This window comes from Corapipo altera, unplaced genomic scaffold (assembly GCF_003945725.1).
Source record: "Corapipo altera isolate COAL_440 unplaced genomic scaffold, ASM394572v1 50, whole genome shotgun sequence".
In the NCBI taxonomy this organism is placed as follows: Eukaryota; Metazoa; Chordata; class Aves; order Passeriformes; family Pipridae; genus Corapipo; species Corapipo altera.
In genome coordinates, this window is record NW_020884889.1 from 7,232,346 (window position 1) to 7,253,182 (window position 20,837).

The following is a 20,837-nucleotide window of genomic DNA, read 5'->3' on the forward strand; positions in this document are numbered from 1 at the left end:
TGCTGAAATCTTTATTGTATCCTCTTGCAATGGTCTGGAGTTCCTCTGCTCAAAAAAAGACCCAAAATTTTAAAATCTGTTCACAGTTCCCCAAGGAAATCGATGATCCTGATGGGTCCCTTCCAACTCAGTATATTCTGTGATTTTGTGAAATGGAAACATGTTTTACCCATCCTCAGCTTCTCTGGCTTCACAACTGCTCACTTTTCTTTCTCCTCCAAAACTCCCTGCAAACGCCACTCACCTCCTGGCAGCTCCTCCAGCCTTGGCCTGCTCCTCTCTGCTATCCACAGATAAAATTCCTCTTTTATTTGGCTTGTTTTATCTCCCTGGAATCCCATCCTCCCTTCCTATCTGCTTCAAGCTGCCAAGTCAGTCATCATCCTTAAATCTCACCTTTAAACCTTCCTGCGTGGTGTGGACTAGAGCCACCTGTGACAAGAGAGGAGACTGTATAATACATATATTTTTATATATATATATATTTAAGAGAGAGTGGGTGTGAGGTGGAAATGGGCTGTATGAAAACAAGCTGTGGTAGACTGTCTCAGAGCCCCATGGGAAAAGAAAACAGAGACAAGCATGTGACATTAGAGGTAGCAAGGGACTCCACAGCTGCCTTCCCACAGGGCAGAAGAAGCGAGGGGGCTGCGGGTGAGCGACTAACCCCACCGAGCGCCCGGACCGCGCTCCGGCAGGAAACCTTTCCCCTCACAGATCCGAAGGGCAGAGGGAGCGGCAGCAGGCACACACACAGGGGTTTATTTACAGGGAAATGAATTTATTTGCGGCGGGAGGAGGGCGGATGACGCCGTGCCGAGGCACCGCTGCCCGCTCGCCCTCCCGCCGCCGCGTTCGCCTCAGGTCACTCCTGAGGGCGGGGGGGAGCCGGGGACGGGCCGCTGTCCCTTTAAACACCATCCCGTGGTTGACGTCGCCGCCGTCGCCTTGCCATAATTACTAGCGGGGCCGTAGCGCCGCCCCCTTTCTGCCCGCGGCCTCCCTTGCCGGGTTCGTCCAATCAGCGCCCGCCCGCGTCACTCCGAGGGCAACGAAACACGGAGAAAGGGGAAAAAAAAGTTTGGTGCGGAGCGAGCGGGGCCGGGCGGGCGCGGCGGGCCCGGCAAAGGTGAGGGAGCGCGGCGGGGCCGGGCCGGGGCAGCGGCGGTGGCTGCGGCCCCGCACCGTGGCGGGGCAGGGTGTGGGGGGGGGCTGCGGCCGCCCGCCGCCCCCGGGGAGCGGCGGAGGGACTGGGGGGCTGCAGGGAGAGTCCCCCCTGCGGACCCCCGAGCCCCGCAACCGGCGGGCGCGGGGCTTGCGGGGCGGCGGCGGCGGCGGGCGCGGGGCCCTCTGCGGGTCTTTTTTCTGCCTTTTTTGGTGGTTCCGTCGTCCGTCTCCCCACCCCCCGACGGGCGGCTGCGTGCGCAGGAGCCATCCCGGGGCAGAGGTGTTTGTACTCGTGTCCTTGGGTGGAAGGGAGAGGCAGAGCCGGCCCTTCGCCAGCGCTGCGCCGGCCGGGCCCGGCCCCGCACGGACCGCGGGGGTTTGGGGGCCGTGGGGACCGGGCTGGACCCGGCGGCGGTGCCCTGTCAGACCCGGGGCTCCCCCCGGCTGTCCGGGCCTCGCCGCCCCTCGGGTGAGCCAAGAGCAGCGGTTCTGGCCGGTGTGGGGACAGAGGTACCGGGGATCAGCATTCACCTGGGGTTGTGGCACAGCCCTGGTTAAGCCAAGGGTTAAAACTTAACACAGCCTGTCGTAGTTTTGAGTTTTATCGTGTGAAAAGTTGTTTTTGTTGTTGTGCTGGTGTTCGCCCAAGAACTCTGCGAAATTTAACCCAAACTTAATTCCTAGGTAAAAAGCCTGGAGTGATAGATAAGGGATGCAAACATCCACTGGTGTTTCCACGGGATGTTAGGACTGGGAAATCTTAAAAAATAAAAAGGGCAGCTGTCTCTACTGGTAATAGCAGCAACAACAACGAAATACAGAAGCCTCCACCACATGTGCTGATGTAATGTGGAGGCATTCAGCAAAACCATGGTAGTTGCTTCAGCCCCTGCGTGGACTGACTTAAGTGCACCGTTGTGTTCTGGAGTCCATTCCCCGAGTGTTTGTCCAGACTTGTCCTATAATAGGTGTCATTGCGTAAGAGTTACAAGGAGCAAAGAGTGTGCCGAGTTTCTTTCACTCTTCTAAGGTTCTTTGCTTGCATCTTAACTGTGCCAAACTCTTTGTATACTGGAGAGAGAAGGGCACAGCTTGGTAAGCTGCCCTGTGAGCTTCAGGGGAAAAAAAATAAAGAAGAAATTATGCTCTTCCTCCTACTACTTCCCAGCAAATGACTTTGTTTGTCTGATGTCATCTTAAAAAATTTCTTGTCACAGAGTGCTTGTCCTTATCTGAACTGTGGATGATGGTAGCTCAGCAATTGAGGAAGTAAAGTCCTTCCTTTGTCTCCTTCCTGTCTCTCTTCTAACTTTTATAGTTTTGCTTGATTTGTTTTTCCAGTGCCGAGGTACTTACACCTGTTGTTTATATTTATTAGCACCTAACATAGAACAAGGGGACTGGCTCTCTTCTGATCAGTTATATATTTGTTCAGGCCAAAATAATTATGTTTGGGGAGGATTTTTCTTTTTTATGATACTACAGAACAAAATATATGACATATCAGTGGCCTAATTCCTTGGGTTTACTACTCTGCAGTTAGAGAAGACATTCTTCAGTACTGGAGAAACTGCCTCCTTTATGTATTTCATAGAATACCTCTTATAATATTTGTTTGTCTTAAAAACCTGTGAATCATATTAAATTTATTTTAATCTGTTATTATTTTACTTCCTGACTAATCTTGAATTTATGGCAAAAATGAACAACAGTGTGTGTGACACTGCATATTTTTAAGAGTGTGATCTAAGAATGTAAGTTTGCATTTCAACTTCTTCTTGCTTCATGGTCTCAGATGGCACATTGAAAACCTTACACAAATAGCTTGAAAGAGATAGTGGCAAGTTATCAGAGGGAGAGTAGCATTAACACAAACTACTGAAAAGTTGCTATGGTTACAGATAAAGGTAATCCCTGTTTCTGTGAAAGTGTGTCGTTTTGTAACAGCTATATTAATCAGTGTGATTTCTGAGAGAATTGGAAGTATACAAACTTCTGGCTCCATTTTCTTGGCAGCTAATCACTATGCAGCTTTTTCTATTTTTTTTTTCTTTTTTTAGTGCTGAATGGGCTATGACTTGCATTCAAGATACTTGATTTGAGCTACAAAGAGTATTATAGATTACATATAAATGTGCTTGGACTTTGCTCAATTCAGTGGAAACTGTAGTATGCTTATTTTTGCTCCGTCCAAGAGATACCTGATGTCAAGGAAATGTCTTTAAAAATGTCTAGATCCTTTTGCAAGGACTTTGACTAAGGCAAGTGTTGTGGCCATTCATCACCAGAGGCCTTGGTGGTGCAGCTGTACAAGTTACAGTTCCGTGTCCTGATTAAAAAAAAACCCAAACAAAACCCAAAAACCACTAAACCAAAAAACTCCACCCAGCCAACCAAATCACAGCCCCCCCAAAAACCCCAACAACCCACGAACAAACCCCCTCAAACTAAAGCAACGTGGCAACTGCTGAGGGATTGAGACCTGTTATGGATGTGCAGCTTTATAGGCCGGGGGAATACGAGGCAGGACAAATGATTCTGTTAAGGGTTTATTCCCTACATAGGAGGAGACAGTTGGGATTTAACATGAATGAGTAGCTAAGATTTGGGTGGTTTGAGGCAGCTGCTAAAACTGCCAAGGGACTGTGTTTGTCTGGTGTATCTGTGCTGCTGTCCAGACAAGTCACCAGACCTCTCTGAAGACCCCGTGTTTACCACGTGTGCCTCTTTGTTGTTTCCAGGTCTGAGTATTGCACGGCAGTGGTACATCTTGGATTGAAAACAGCAAGAGGAATCTCAAAGTTCAAGATTACTGAAATCTCATCAGTCTGGTATGTTCTCTTTAAACTCCTGGAATAGCAAGTTGGATTCTTTGTATGTGAGGGCCTCCTTAGTTACAGCTAAGGATTAAGTTTCCTGGTAGGTTTCTAGGATCTTGGCTTTTCATCAGCAACTTAATTCTTAGGAAGTAATACACTACTAAGAACTATGACCTGTGTATTGCTGGGGTTGTGTAGAAGATTGTTTTTGGTAGTGGTGTTTGTAGCGGGACAATGAACTCCTGCTCCCAGAACCTTCAGTCAACATACTCTCTGAACTTGTTTTCATCTTGCCTATCCAGTTTGGAAATTCCAGGTACTTATGCAGACTTTTAAAACTAAAGTCAGGTTGGAAAGGGGCTATTGCTGACAAACTTTGCAGAAGCTGCACACTGATTGAAGAATGCATAAGAATATGAAAAGGAATGTTGGTTTCTTCAGTCAAGGATCTTTTTTTTCCAGTCTTTATGCAGACATTGCCCTTATGCTGTTAATGTTGTATGGGTTTGATAAAAAATTAGTAATAATGTCTCAGAATAATTTATCAAATGCCAAAGTTCTGAAATTGCTATGCTAATGTGCTTTTAAAATTGATGTATTTCCAAAAATACCCAGCAAGTTTGGGAACTATTGTTTATAAACAGGATTGCAGCATTTGAGGGTGTGAAAGGAATGGGAAGCTAAATACTACTTTCAAATCTGTCTCTAATAAGAAAAGCAAAGTCAGAACTATAATAATAAGAAATAAAAAGTTCAGCACATTAGTGCTGATATAATTGACAACCAGAGGGTAAAGTCCTTTTCTCCAGTGCCAGTTCAGTGTGTGCACCCAGCAGATCAGTTCCTTTGCTACTTATTAACATGTACAGAACCAGGAGGTGTAATGTGTTCAAGACTGAAAAACAGGTGCAAACCACTGAAGAAAGCTCTTGTGGTTCACAGTGATCTGTTGGGAACTGGACAGCGAGTAACCATCTCTCATCTAATCCCTGAACAGCTATCACATGTAGCTTTTGATCACTACTATTCTTGTCTCTGTTTGAACTGGTGACTTAGAGATGAAAGGCTCTGTTCTTGATCTCTTGAGCTGTCAAGTCCTCCAAACTTGCTGTCTTCTGTATATGTAAGATTACAGAACAAATGGCCCTTTAGCTGTTTCATGATTACAATAGTCAAATGAGAGTCAGGTGCTTTCTGTTACTGTCCTCAGTGGGAAGTTGGGTGGCACCAAACTGATTTTTTTTTTTTAACACTGATTTCAAAGCTTCCCTGTTTAATGTTCTTGTAGCTGCAATCTGCTATTTCTAGGTTTTTTCTACATTGCCATAGATATTGTATGAGTAGCAAAGGCTTAACTTAAGCCTGGACCTTAAAGTGGTGCCATTGCATTTTCTCCAGAATGTATGTGTGTTTACAGGGAAAATAAGTGGCTTTTGTGTAGAAACTGATGCTAAAAAATTAGGGTTTTTTAATGTCTAGTTTCACTAGGTCTCCTTCAGCATGGGATAATAACTTGAATAGTAATTTTTTTATGCTCAGATTGCTAACATCTGCATACAGGTTTCTAATCCAGTGAGCTGGGGAACCTAGCAGGATACCCCACTAAACAGATGATGTGGGGATCTTCACTTTTACGAGGAAGGCAAACTACTCTTGGGGCATTCGTAGTATTACTGACAGTTGTGTTGTGTGGGTGGGTTTGTTTTGGTTTTAAATGAGATGAGGTAAGCAAATCTGGGTGGTCAGTGCTGGATGGAGGAGAATGTGTTTTGCCATCCCCCTTGTGCTCTGGGTGAGCTATGCTCTTGCTTATCAGAGGCTGGCCAAGCTTCTGCCAACCCAGAGACTCGAGGCAGGTGGAAGGGGCTGATGAGCACCAGAGCTGGGCTGTGGGAGTTGGCCAGACTGAATGAAGGGGGAGAGGTGGAGAGGAAAAGGGATGAAATGTCTCCCTCTTAGTGATAAGAGCTCCTGCTTGCCTGCGTAACAGAAGCATGAGCTGAAGTGTTGGATGTTTGATGATAAAAATTACTTTTTGTTGCTGTTGCCAGGTGGTGAAACTGCTGTGGTAGCTATAGAGCTGGAAAGTTTTGGGGTAGTGTGTTTTGGGTTTTCTTTTCCCCTCTCCTTTTGAAAGTACCCAAACAACACCACTGACTTCAGGGTTCTTGTGTCTTCTAACACTAGGCAATTTGATTGATATGATTTGTGACTTGTGTTGCTGTTTTTATGGGCCTAAAGTTAATGTGTTCTAAATTGAAGCTTTCCAAGATTGGTTACTGTGATACCTAAGGGACACTTTACTAGTCTGTTTTGTTTGCAGTGAACTGTGTTCTTGGTTTTGATTGCTTAGATAAGAGTTGGTCAAAAAAGTGTCATGTAAGTGTGACCTCAGAGTTATCCTCAGGGGACCCGAGATTAACCTCCAGCAGTGCTGGCTCTGGCAGGGCACTGAATTCAGATGCAAGGGTTAAGGGCAGGTCCTTTCAGCTTGTATTTTAGGTACTGAGGGGGAAGTTATGTGAATGTTGTTTTTTCTGTGCTTGCTTCATACATAGCAACTTACAGCTGTACCAATTGCTGCTTTTCAGTCCTGTTTGAATTTGTGGCATGGTAGGTCGCTCTAAAATAGGAGGTAACACAAAATGTGCTATTTCACAGGTTTAGAGAGTTAAATATCCTTCCTGAAGGTGTGTTTTATGCTCTTTTTGGTGTTTCACAGCTCAAGGGAGTACTTAGCTGTAAATATTTTCTTGATGTTATGTGGTATTTGCTAAACTGCCTTGGACTTTTTAATCTCTATTAGGGAAGTTAAAACATCTCCATTTTGTGGTATTGGCAGTGGGTGAAGTAAGGCAAAGCAGGCAGCTCCAGCACTGGGAGAGGAAAGGTGGCAATAGCCAGAAGAACAACCTAAATGTGGTTATGCTTCCTCTAGCTTAATATTTTTAGTTGTTTTACACTAAACACACGAAAATGTTTTATGCAAGGCAGCCTTGCTGCCCAGATAAGTCTTGTGTAACCATGATGATACTTTGTGGGTGCAGGAGGGAACACTGTGTTGTGGCTCTTCCTCGTGTAGCTTGTTTGGAATGGGGCAAGGTTTGTCTCAAACCAGGTGTCATATCTGCCCTTGTGAAATATTTATCAAACCTTGTTTTGTGTTTACTTTTCTTTTCACTGTATAGATGGATAGGGAACCCCATCAGTGTTTGCACTGAGGAAAAAGAAACACTTTTAATCTAAGGATTAAAAAGACAGGGTTTTGTCTAGTGCTGAGAGGAAGCTGTACCGTGAGAAATGCTGTTGTCACAACGTGACCAGGATCTTGCAAATTCGTTCAGCCGAGTGAAGCCTGAATAAGCACAAAAAGTTTCTGGCAGGAGCCGTGGTACCTTGTGGGATGGAGACAGTCACTTCCTGCGGAGCTCCTGCTGACTCATGCTTTAAATGGGTGGAAGTCTTTGGAACCGGCGACCCGATGTATTTTTAGCCGGGGTTACTAATTTATATAGTGTGCTCGGCCTCCCAGGGCAACTCCAGTCACCCTTAAAGCGCGATGGGCTCCAAACACACATCTAATTTTATCCCCGAAGTGGAGCAAGCAGCAGTTGTGTAATTGCCGCGGGAGAAGAGAAGAGAAGGTGCTCTGCTGTCCCCCATCCCCGGTCCCCCTGGCCGGGGGGCTGCGTGCCGGGAGGGGTGGGTGCCCCGCGGGGTCTGCGTGTCCCCGGGGGGGCCGTGGGCTGTCACGGCGGGAGCGGGACGCGGCCCCTTTAAGAGCGCGCGCCGGGGGTGCCCGAGCCCGCCCAGCCTAACCTGCTAGCGAGGAAAAGTTCTTTGCGTGACGGACAGGCCGCTCCGCCAATCGGCGAGCGCGGCCCGGCCGGCGGGGCGGGCCCCCGCCCGCCTCGGCCAATGGGAGCCCGGGGGCGGGGCCCCGCGGCCGGGGTAGGTTGCGCCGAAGTGCAGCTCCAAGTGAAGTTAATCTGGGGTGAAGCGAGCAGAGAATTGTGCAGATCTTGGTGGTAGGAATTTTGCGGTTCTAATCGCGTCGTGTGGCGTCGTTCCGCCCGCCGGGGCAGCGGAGTTCATGTGCGTGGGGCTTTTCCTTCGTCGTTTCGCTCTCTAATGATGGCAGGATATTAACATTTATGCAGGGAAGCAGAACAAAAGGGCTCTTTAGACAGGAAATAAGGTGCTGAGAGAGGCTCAAACTTGACCGAGTTTCTTTTGTCATCTGTCGGCTTGCACCGAGTGTTCTGGCGTGGAAGAATCGAGTGGTTCCACATTATCTTATGGAGAAATGTTAATTCTAAAATAGCGAGGATAATGCTGCTGTTTTGGAGTTACACAATGTTACAGGAAGAGAGCTCGGTTTTAACTCTAACTTCCCTGATTCTGATGAGATTGGAGGTAACTAATTATGACAGCTGCTGTGGGATTATTCAGTGATAGCATTTGCTCCAAGTCGTTTGTCTTAAATTGTCCTTTGTTGTATCACTGAAGGCTGCTGTGCTGTTGTCTGTGTGTTTGTTCTTGATGAGATGAATGTCTCACAGGTCTTTAGCGTTTAGAACAAAGATATGTAAAAACTATGTAAAACATGGCAGTTTTTCTCTTTTTTTAATACGTTTTATGGGGTGTCTGGGTCTGTCAGAGCTCTGATTACAAACACAGGCAGAAAAATTAAATGTTACTGCTCTGTGTTGCAGCTACTACCCTTCCAGCCAAAAAAAAAAGGGGGGGGAGGAAATTGTATTTTTTTTTTTGCTTTTGGATAAGGTCAGAATCTTTTTGGAAACCTGTATTGTCTAATGATAACAGGTGTTTTATTTGAGGGAAGATTATTTTCAGTTTGTGTACCATGTTTATCATATATGGTATTTTTAGTGACACTGAGCATCTGAAAGGGCTTCAGGAACAGGAAAAGTATGATTTGCCGTGGGTGGCATGGGATAGGGTGAGAGGGGGGAGAGCAGGAAGTGGTGAGGCAGGAAGCAAGGGGGGTTCTAATGAGAATAGTGACTTTCTTTTAATTGCCATCCTTTCTGTATCTTTGACAAGTATGTTAGATGAGGCCTTATATAAAACAAGGCTTTCAGACTGGGAAATGTATTTTCTTACTTCCCTAAATATTTCCTGATTTTTGTAAAATTACTTGTTTGTCAATATACAGCTGCTCCTGGGAATTGGAAAGAAATACTCATGCCCCTAATACTTGTTGAGTCTAAGGAGTTGATGGGTTGATGTGTTTTGTGTGATTAGTCATGGTGATAGAAGAATGGATGTGAAAATTGAGCAACAGTCTTCCAAATGACCATGGAACACAATTGCTTAGAGCTCTATTGAATGTAAACAAGTGTTATTTTTAAAGTATACCTTATTCTTTCAAGTTTTGCATCTAGCCATTCTATTTTCTCCCAAAATGCTGGGTATGGATTACTTTTACATATGTCAGTGTCTTGACACACTGGCATTTTGCCATGGTCCAGTGGCTTATAGGTCTGAATCACTAATTCACTCTTGTGATCTGTCTTTACCTCTTTATTACATTTTTAAATGTTCTGAATTGTATTTAAACCCTGGAAATACTATCTTAGAATAAGCAGTGACTATATATGGTCTTTTAGCTCACAGGTGGGACAGATTTCCTGTATCAGGGGAGATATTTAAGACCAGAACACATAAGCATTTAAATACCTGGATTTTTATTCATTTTTTAACTTGAATGGGATGCTAGGCCTAGACAAGGTGACTAGATCAGGTGTATGAGGTTAGGGCAAGAAGAATAATGGAGCTTATTCGAATTTCTGTAGACTTGTGATGTGTATATTGAAATTGCTGAAACAAAAGGAAGCCAACTAAAGTATTTGTGTGCTATTAAATATTACATTTAGCCAAAAACTGGTTTTGCTTAGAACAAGAAAAAAGCTGCTTACATGAGGTAACTTGGTTCCTGTCACTTGATCACTGAGCAACCATTCTTCTTGGGTCCCCTCTGCCCCCCAACTTAGGAAAGTTGTATTATCTGGGACCAGTTTTCCTGATTTATTCAGCACAGGAGTGAAATGTTCAACTCTCCAGCCACATGTATACGGTTCTAATGCAGGCTGTTTGTAGAAAGCAAATATGCCCTAAAGGATAAACACACCACTTAGCTGGCACAGCTGTACAACTTCTGTATTCAGGCTACAGCAAATGTTTCTTGCCTGCATTCAAAGCCGTTGCTGGCAGGACCTGTGTTGTCCCTGCACGACGATTGGTTGTTCCAGCATTTCTTGTTCATAAAAACCTTCTCCTGCACATGCTCCATCTGCAAACCTTAAACACTGTGAATGTGCTGGGTGCTGTGGGATTTATGTGTCTGCTTCTTGTGCCAGGATGGAATATGCATCTCTGATGTGAATAAGAGATTCTTAAAAGTGACTGTAGCTCTGTATACAAAATGCAGGACCAAATTTTGTCTCCCCTGTTTATGAGGCAGAGGATGTCTGTGCCCTACAGGTCACTGTCTGCTGGTGGCACTGCCCAGTGTTGTGAGGTGGGTGGCCCAGCATGAGCTGGGATGGTGACCCTGCTTTCTGGGCCTGTCCAATGCTGCTTTGAGCAGGATTCATGTCTGCCATGGGCTCATCTCTGTAAAACATCCCTGAGCCTTAGGGAGGGCAGATGCTGACCCTGCAAACAGGGATGTGGGCTTTGGATCCCTCCCTGAGTGTTGGGTGCTCCCTGCCACTTTCCCAGCAGAGTGGGTTCTGTGAGGTCTGAAGGTAAAGCCTGGCTCAAATTGTTCTAAATTAGTGGCTCGAGCCAACCCAACTGGCTCTTTCCCCCTCCTCTTCCTCCCCCTGTTTCTCAAGTGGTTTAGTGATCATTTCTGCTAATTGCCCTGTCCCCAGGGCACAAGGGAGGGGGGAGAAGAATAATGACATCCTAGAGAGTGTCAGCGCTATCCAAAAAAGGGCCACCTGCCCATGGTTTTAGACGTGGAGTTTGGCCTCTGAGTAGTTTTCTTGCAGTTTCTAGGAAAGGGGTGAGCTGAGGAGGTGTGATCAGCACAGCAGTGCTGTTGCAGGGCAGATTGGTGCTGCAGGACCAGCCCTCTCCCGCAGATACAAGGGCTCCTCGGGAGATAGTTGTCCCTCTGTGGTGTGCAGCTCACTCTGGGTGGGGCAGGATCATCTGGCCAGTGATGTTTACAGTGTAATAAGGTTTTGTGAAAACAAGCAGTTAATTACACATGACCTACAAACGAATAAAAATAGCTTGGATCTGGATTCCTGCTTTAAAATCTATTTAACAGAGGCATGAAACATTCGGGATTTTTAAACCTGCTTGGGCTTTTTTACCTTTAGAAATATCAGGAACATTAAGTCCTTCCCTGTTCTTGTTGGATCTCCGATGTGTCATAAGCTTCTCAGCCCTTAATTGAAGGGGTGGGGTGATATATTTTTAACAGATCCCTTCTTCCAAGTGTGTTTATAGGGCTTTTGAGCTAAACAGAGATTAGCAAAAACAAAGCTTTGACAGTGCAAAAATAGTTTCTCCTCAATCAAGTTGTGTTTTTTTGCTCATTCTCCAGTTGTTGGCAAAATGTGAGGTTTTTTCATTTGAAAAGTAACTTTTTGGCTATTAAATTATGCATTAAGAGATAAACTGAGTTAAATCCTAACCTGATCCATCTTCTGCTCCATTTAGATCAACTTAAGACAGTCTTTTGAGTATTACTTAGACAAATGAACACACTCGTTTGAGTATTTCCTAAAAATAGCTCCTTTTTAAGCAGCAGTTTTATTAAGTGCACAGTTCTTCCTTTAACTTAATGCTTCAGCAATCTTGCAGAAGCTCAGACTGTCTCCATGCTAAAGACCACCCCTGCTCAACCGTTCTGCCCTGCCAGGATATATTTGCATCACAGGACTAACCTTCAGGATATGGTATTTGTCAGTCTGAAACATAATAGTCCTGTATCTGGAGAACTAAACTATAAACAGTGTGGCTGCCTTGGCAGGCCCCGGCAACCACCCCAACAGTTTAACTAGCCCAGGGTTTAAGACAACACTGTGCCTGTGTGTCCTGTGATTCATGATGCTAATGCACCTTTATCTATGGGAAGGATTAGGGAAACAAATATAAACTTAATAATCAAATTGGAGTGGGAGCTTAGTAGCGGTATTGCTGAGGACAGAAGCGAGGCATTTTCAGTTCATTTAAGCATTTTGCATTGGATGTGGTTTTTAATCAGGGACTGAAGTTAGGTTGAACAAGACAGCAGGCTGAGTGGTTTTCATGTGTGTGCCGTGGAATATAATTGGGCTGATGAAAGCAAAATATTGCATGGGGAAGGCAGGCATTTTCCACTTAGGTTCTAAATTGTGTTTAGGACAAGAGACAACTATTGATTCTGCAGGCAAAAGTTTTAGAATTTGGTACCTAAATTGGACATATTAGTGCATTTTTATACTGAAGGCTATATCTAATTTAGATTGTCAAAAGATAAAATTTAAGGAGTTGTTGAACATACTGGTTTTGAGGATGGGTTGGCAAAGGATAAAAAAATAAAAAAGGATAAAAATTGTTTCTCTACTACCCCACGTATGAATTTAGCATGTTTTTCTAAAATCATATAGAATCAAGGCCTTCATACAATGCAATGTTGCCATGTACCAGCATGTTTTCTGTGCAACAGAATGACCTTACTTTGGTATCTGTATCATTATCAAGGTAGGGGCAAAAGAAGTGTAAATTGAAAGGTTTGTAGATTGTTCTTCCTGCCCAGCTCCTTTAGAATCGGGTAAGACACTTTAGAATTAGCTTTTGTTGCTGATACAGGAGACTTTTCTAAGTGATTTCACCAGACTTCTCATGTTGGGATTATCCTATCCAAACATCATGCTAGTATGACATACCATTGGATATTTCTGTTAAGTCCTTGAATAAAGTGATTTTGTAGGTATTAATTAGAAGTAGTTATCAAACAAATGTTGTCCAGGTGAAAAGTGACAAGAAAAGTAATTATCTTAGTGGTTTATGATATCAAAAACATTTGAGTGCTAGCTTGCAAAAAAAAAAGAAACTGTGGCAACATGGAAGGACTTACTTGGAATGCTCTTTAGGGAAGAGGCTTTAGAATTGCTCAATAGGATTGTTTTGAATATCAGCATATTTTCATGGGGTTTGTTTAAAGTATCCTGGGAGAGGAGGAAAGCAGCATTAGTAACAATAGGCCAAGGTAAGTGTATTATTAGTTACATAACAAACAAATTGTCAGCTGAGTGTGACAAACCATGCAAGGGCTGATACTAGGGGTGCTGAGATCAAGGAGTGTTTGATTTGTTGTGGAGTGTCCTGGCAGCTGGGCATGAATTTTTCACCTTCTTAATAAGTCCAGTCAAACTTGGTGCTTTGATTGCAATTTAAAGCTCCTGTGCATAGCAGCGGAGTAATTGCATTTAATTTTTTTTTCTTTCAATAAAACAACAAAAATATCTAATTTCACACTCCGGTCACTTGGTTGATTGTGTTGCCTTCCTGCATTTGCTTTTCTCTTACTTGGTGTCTGTCAAACTTTTGGCTGTTGTCTATGGTTTCTCTTTCTACAAGAATTAGCTTGTTATTCTGCAAAGTCATAAAGTGACTGTGACCCATGGTCTTAAGTTTATACCTAGTCATTCTCTATATAAAGAAATCCCTGATTAGTTGCTACCTGCTTATCCTTCTGTCTTCAATGTCAGATTCCCCATTGCACAATCGGAAATTGTCTGCTCTGAAGAACACCTGTGTCCTTGCTGCAGCTCTGACACCTTGATTTCTCAAACTGGCAAGGCCTGAGATGAAGAATTTATTGAAACCTCTTTGTATGGCCTGAGAGCTCTGTCTCACCCTGTGAACTTACACAGAGTGGCACATACAGTGTAAAATGTGTATTGCAGTGTTGCTGTATTTCCTCGAGTAGCATCAAGTAAGTTGTTAAAATGGGAAAGTCTTCTCTTGAAACCCAGGGTTATGGGTTAAAATTAATGATTTTTTTTTATTATTTGTAAAGGATACAAATATTCTTCAATGGTTGTGTGGGGATTTTTGTCTTCACAAAAGGGGTGTGAGACAGAAGGGATTTCTGGCAGACAGTGTAGAGGCGTTGGGATTTTTTTCAATAGTGAGGACAGGGTACTTGTGGAATTAGCTTTGCTGAAGTAATGGTGCCTGTGAACACATCTTTAGCAAGCTAAAGAGTGTTGTTCTTCCTGATGTCCCTCTTGTTTATGACCTTATACCATAATAGAAGGGAATATATTCTGCTCTTTTTCCATCCTTTCCTGATAGAAGCCCTGTTGGCCAGTGTTGGTGAATGGAAGGGAACAGGCACCCTGATAGAAAGCCACACCTTGCTGACAACTGAGGTTCAGCATCCTTTGAGCAGATTTTTGTTCCCTGTTTATCCGTTCTGAAGTGTGATATTGGCTTTAATATGTCATAATTGGAGATCTGCCTTGCGTTTTTCTATGGTTGTCTACTTTTCCTTTATATCATGAATTTTCCTTTCTCTAGAAAGTGCTGTTACTTTGTTATGTGTCAGTCTATTCTCTGGCAGAATACAATCACTATGGCAAGAGGATAAAAAGAGAAGTCAGATCTGCTTCAAGAGTTATTGTTCAAAATGCTTCTAAAAATGTAGATTTCTGTTTACGTGGCTTGAGGAAAAAGGGGAAATCCCATGCCACTACTTATCAACTTGGCCTTTTGGATACAAGTCCCTCCCTTGAAGCCATTTATGGCTTTATTTTTCTGTGTAGAATTGTAGGGAAAAAAACTCTGTACAAAGGTAGCATCAGAATAAATGGGGGGATTGGCATCCAGCCATGCTATTTTTAGGCAATTGTACTCTTAACTTGCTGATCTAAGTGTTCTGGACAGTAAGTGGGGGAGACATTGTACTAGAAATGTGTGCTCACGTAGCTGAATCTTGTCTGGAAACAGAATGAATAGCAGACTTGCAGGAGGGCAGTTTACGGAACCGTAACTGGAATATTAGTAGGTAAAAAGGATGCCCTGGTGATTAAAGCACAATGTTTGCAATGCAGACTTTTACTCGAAAGCTGTCAGCTCTGGCTTTCTCCACAGTTGAGAAACTGAAATATGTGCAGTCTGTTCTGTATGGGCTTAGGGAAGAAGTGTAAAAAACTATTTTCTGTTCCATGGTGGCAGTGGGGGAAGAAATGCCAGTTGCTCTCAATCAAATTACTTCCAATATTTAAGCTTTTCTTAAACAGTATAATGACCTCCCCATCTAAGCAAGTGGGAGTTTTGGAAACCTTCAGAAAGGAGTATGTCTCACAGCAAATTTCTGATCATTCCTTTGTCCCTTATGCCTACCTGCTGTCTCAGGTTGTTAAAGCTGACACAAGGCAATTCTTACTAATTTTCATTCTGACCTCGTTTCACTCTTGGTGATGTGTTCGTTTTTCCTTGGTTTAAGCTGTAAGTGAGTCTATGCCTTAGAGTTCAGTTCTGTCACCAACATGGTAGGTTCACCTTCCTCCTGCAGTGCTCTGTTAACTTTGACTCTTCTGGCACAGAGCAGCACCATAAACCACATACAAGAGCCAATCCAAGCTCTTGAGGAATGAAATCTTCAACGTAGATCCGTCCCTGTCCCACTGCAGTGCTGTGGCAGAGGTATCCAAAGCCCCAAATTACCTGTATCATGAAACCATTGCATTGGTTGCATATAAGTACATATTAAATGCATGTGTTTAGGTTACACTTGGATGTTTAGATGTTCCCTTGTTTCAGGCAGTATAAAGTAATAGTTGAGGGGAAACTAAGGAAACATGCAAAGCTTCACAGTGTGACCAGTTGGTGTATTCATATATTTGGTGAAACTTGGCAATACAGTGAAGTGTTGGATAAATACCAGTTGCCCAGCATGGTGCTGCTGATCACCTGTGAAATATTTTCCTATGCTTTGTGCAGGGTGATAAATTTTAGTCTATTGACATCCAGTAATTAGAATTGTGTAAGCTGACTTCCCCAGTGATTGAAATAATAATTAAGGGATAAAAAAGGCAACAACAAAACCCCCTAGAATAGCATTAAGGTTAAAACAAAGTAGCATCTTTAAGTCCCTTGACGAAATTTAGGTGTATTGCAGAAGATGAGGAATGCAGCTTTGCCACAGGGAACATCATACTTATACCTCTTACACTGAAAACTTGTCCTTAAATACCCTCTTTGTTTAGTCAGGATTTAGCTTTAGGTTGAGCTCCCCATCAAACCACAGTAAGGGTATTGTATAATTTTGAACACTTAAATTAGACATAGTGCATAATTCTAGATAGAGCTACACATCATGCATGATAATCACAGTGTTCTTGGGAGTTAAGCTGAATTCAAGATGCCCTAACCAGAAATGATGATTGTGATGATGGTTTTATTTATTAACACACAGGAACCCTGATATTAGAGCAGGAGCTCCCTTAGCATTAAGCCCACATAGAACTGTAGCATTATAAGCTAATTAAAATTCTACATACTGCTGTTTATAAAAACAAATTATAACATGTTTTGTGCTTACTGTCAGTTCTCAGCAACAGGTGCTTTGTTAACAAGAAGCTGTCTATTTTGGGAACTCGTGTTAAAGCGGCTTTTATCTCTTCTGGGTTTGATATGCTTAAAATAAGTGAAACTCATGCTCTATTGAGAGAAGATTACTTATTCACTGAAGCTCAAAGGAAGCGATTACTGAATCTATATCTATTCTTTCAGTAATTATGAGGGTAATCTTGTAAGTGTTTGAATCTTCTTACAGATTATTCTTCATCAGCTTGTAAAGTAAAACCTGTTTTAAAATATAGCATTAAAGATAGTTTATGGAGTTGCTTTCCTGCATCCATTAAGCTTTGGCCTGGTATTTTAAAGGAATGTAGAGAATTCCTGAATCTCCTGGTTCTAATTTTATACAACCTCTGATTTCTGAAATGACCAGCTTCAAAATATGATGCCAAAGAAAGCAGAATGTAGCCCTGTCTGGTCTGTTTCAGAGTAACCTTTAACTTTTTCAGAGCATTTTAAAAGAAGGCATTTCTTTACTGACAGATTTCAAGTAAACCCTAAATTTATTTATAGGGCTGTGTAGAAGTACAAAGGGCAACTCAAGGATTCCTGCAGCACCTGAGTGCCAAAATACAGGTATGAGATGGCACAAACTCCAGAGGAAAGAAAAGAGCTTCTCGAGCAGTATCTGCAGCTTGTGCAGCTTGACACCGGTTCAGCCACACACGATGGAAACTGTGGTTTGTGTGAGCTGACTTAGCAGACTGCTGCCAAGCAATTACTGAGATGGTTTGATTTTTCTAATGGGTGTAACTCCTGAATTTTTATCCTCTTTACCAGAGACACCAGAGCAAGCACTCCCTAAAAGTGTGCTCTTTTAACAGTAGCTGGGTATTCCATTGCAAGTGTAACTTCTCGTGAGGTTTCTGAGGCAGTCTCATCTCAGACAACCATTTTCCAAAAATGGGCCTGCTGAGCCTGTCTGCCTTTAGCCTTAAATTTTGTGTGATCTGGGCAGGCTAAACTTAAGTACAACCTCATATTCTGGGAGAAAAACACTGTCCTCTGGGTTGTGTATGGGCATACAGTGCTTTGGGTAGGACAGCATGACCAGTGGGGTGGCTGGCTGGTGTCCTCTGTGTTCCTCAGATACGCCTCTTGGGCTTCTCTCACCATGACTCCCCCAAAGATACCAGATTAAAACCAGCTTCCCGAAACACAAGACGTGCTCTTTCCTCATGTTGACTTTTCTTTGTCTATAATTCCTCAGAAACTATCTTTACTTTGTACAGAACAATTATAGTTACTGTGTTGCTCTCAGTGTTTTTAATGTTTAACTAGTTATTTTTATTGAAGGTCCCTGTCGTGTCTTGCTGTAAACAAACGTGTCCAGCCCAAGGGTTATTTGCTGGTTTTTCTCTTGAACCTAAGAAGTGACTTTGTGGTGTGCGTGAGTTTTGTTTTGTTGTTTTCACTTGCATTCAGGTTGACCTCTCCAAAAAGGCAGCTTTGTCAGCTTAGATTTTCTGATAGTCATCACTGAAGAGACAGAATCTTAGAACATATTGGTGATGCTCTTTCTGAAAGCATCTCTGTGCTGGTCTTGACTGGAGTCTGCTGGATTAACTGGGGTTGCCTATAAATGTATTGTGCTGCTGGGGAATAAGTAGTATCTAAGAGGCTTTTAAGTTTTCTAAGTCAGAGATAAAATTGATGTTTCTTTGAATGTTACAAAGTTTTGATGCTGTCATATGCAGGGGCCTAATTCTAGTGGTGCTGCAGTGTTAGTCTTGAACAACAGAAGTCCAAATGTACACTCTTAAATGTATTAACAGTGATAATCCTTGGTGTCTTGACTTATATTTTGCTGCTTTAGGCTCAAATTGAAAATAAATAAGAGTGTTGAAGGCTTTATACAGAGTGCTGTATTTAATCTTTTAGGTGCTACAGCAGTTAGCACATGCTTCAGCTTGAAGCAGTGGTCATTCCTGCAAAAAAACCACCATCACACTGGTAGCTCTGTGTGGTAGCTTTTTGGAATTCCAACACTTTCATGAAAATTCTCTTGTCTGTATTCTGCCTCTGAAATCCAGCATAAACAAAATGTGATTCCTCCTACAAGGTAGTAAAATGTACATGTTACTTAGCCTGTTAAATTTGTTTTCCTTTTAGGACTAATCTTCAGTCCAATAGTGAATTTCATGGAATTGCCCCTTTATTATGTGCGGTGACTACAAGAAAGTTTGGAAACTAAATAAGTAACATTTGCTTATACTTCTGGTTTTTGTTTGTAGACTTCAAGTGGTCACTGCAAGTAATTTGATGCTTTTGCATGAGGTGAATGAGAATCTGAGGTACCTACAGCAGTTAATCTTTGGGTCTAGTAATCCTTACTTTGCAAAGGTTAAGCGTGGCTACGAGTAGTAATTACAGTTTCAAAGTAACATCTATTAATAGTGTATGCAGACAAGCATGAGAAGCTGAGTCCTTATTATCAGTGATCTCTTGATACCAGTATAGAATCTGTGTGTCTTTGTTCTTGCCTAGTAAGAGTGAAGAGGTTGTAGTGAAATGTTCTCTTGTTCCTCGTGTAACCTTGAGTACAAGAGCAGGCAGCTGTACATAGCAATATACACACTAACACTGGAGGCTTTGTCTATACCAAGCGTTCCTGGGTTGTATGATATTCTGGCTCAGATTAGTTATGAAAGTTGCTCGTGTTCTTTCCCTTCCTAAGACCTGAACTCTCTCTTTTCTGTCCATCTGCCACTTCTGAGCTCGCCCTTTCTCTCGTGTGTGGCTCTTTTCCAGTAGTGTGATTCTTTCACAGTCTTCCTGTAATCTTAAACCTGAGATACAGCTTTCTTAAGAGTCCAGAATTTACCTATATTTTAACTCGTGTACTGAAGGATTTAAACGTGCTGACTGCCTAAGTTTGAGGTGAAAAGAGACTTCTGTAACTTGTTCCGTCTTTTTGTGAAGTTTCTGCTAGGAGTGTCTGATATATCAAAGTGCTTGATTTTAAAATAAGTCTATGCATGAAACAAAAATAAAAAACTGTTCAACAGGAATAGACAGGAACATAAGTAGATAGTGAATGACTTGTCAAGTGAGTTGAGAGAGGATCTTATGTAAGTCTTTGGTCACTAGTGTGAGTATTTTGTTTTTGATACGAAGTCATCATATAAATTCTAATTCAGTAGTTTTAATTGCAACTTAAGTTTAGTTAGTTGTGGACAGGAAGAATACTGGAGGCCTACTGAAATGAATGGAAAGCCTTAAAATGCATGGATTCTCTTGGTGCTGAGGAAGTTGGATCACTCCTGTGTTTTGAAAAATGCAGCAGCTGTGTGTTCTGCTGCTAACAGGAACAAAGAGGTCGCTGCCCTTACAGATCTGCTTGCATAGTTGGTCCTTAACCATATTCACTTTTTTTAACTCAAAGCATTCTGATGAAATTGGGTCAGAGTGTAATACACATATAGCTGTGCTGGCAAATGTGAACCAGCTGCAGTGTTTTAGCCAGGGTGAGCTGTAGATGAAATGACATGTCTGACTGCAACCAGCAAGCTGGGCTGAGCTGTAATGACTGAGGCCCCTATTCAAATCTGCCAGTTCTTCTTGGCTCCACAGCAAGTTGCTGGGACATGGCAATGCCTTAAAGCAGCTACAAATGACTGCTCAGTGAATTTAAATTGGAGCCTTTTGGGAGACAGCAACTAAGTAAAAAGAAAACAGGGTTGTTCTGTAGCTTGCTATTAAATTGTGAGTCTAGTGCTTTATACCCTGAGAATGTCCTGCTTTGAGCAGGACACCTGAGCACCAAATTCCACTATGGAGTGATATCCTCAGTCACAGCCAATGCTCTGCTAACTTCTGCAGCAAGATTCAACAGAATTCTGCTCTTGGGCCTTTTTTTGCCATTTGTTTTGATAAGCCTGTAGAGGAATGCATTTCCTATTTGTTTTTTGTACCAACATGCCTTTTCATATGGTGGTACAGGTGGTATTGGATGTTTGTGCCAGTACATACTCTAAAGTGAAGTGTCTGTACAACTGTGTGTCTTGCTTTTATTTGTGCCCGGGATGAAGCTTTATATGTTTAAGCAGTGCAAAATACCACTTCTGCAATTTCTTCCTTGCTTCATTAGCTCAAAGAAAATGACCATTAGTACTGGTGCTACTTAAATCAGTGCTGAACTGTTTCATTATAGATGTGATTATGACAGAGGAGGGAAAATTTTAATCACTTGTTGAAATTCGATTAATTATTTGGGTTGAGTGTCAGGTAAAACTG

General features: G+C 42.7%; 1 protein-coding gene across 2 annotated transcripts in view; it reads left to right on the plus strand.

Moving 5' to 3' along the window:
- The first annotated feature begins 1,030 nt into the window (after positions 1–1,030).
- The window catches only part of ZFAND6 (zinc finger AN1-type containing 6), a 35,999-nt gene continuing 16,192 nt past the window's right edge, over positions 1,031–20,837 (plus strand). Inside the window, exons 1-2 of one of the 2 annotated variants that reach the window (XM_027644249.1) lie at positions 1,031–1,129; positions 3,909–3,998. The gene's annotated coding sequence lies outside the window, so the exon portion shown is untranslated. Of the gene's footprint in view, positions 1,130–3,908; positions 3,999–7,939; positions 8,015–20,837 lie in introns of those variants that run through there. The other variant, XM_027644247.1, reaches the window with a different exon arrangement.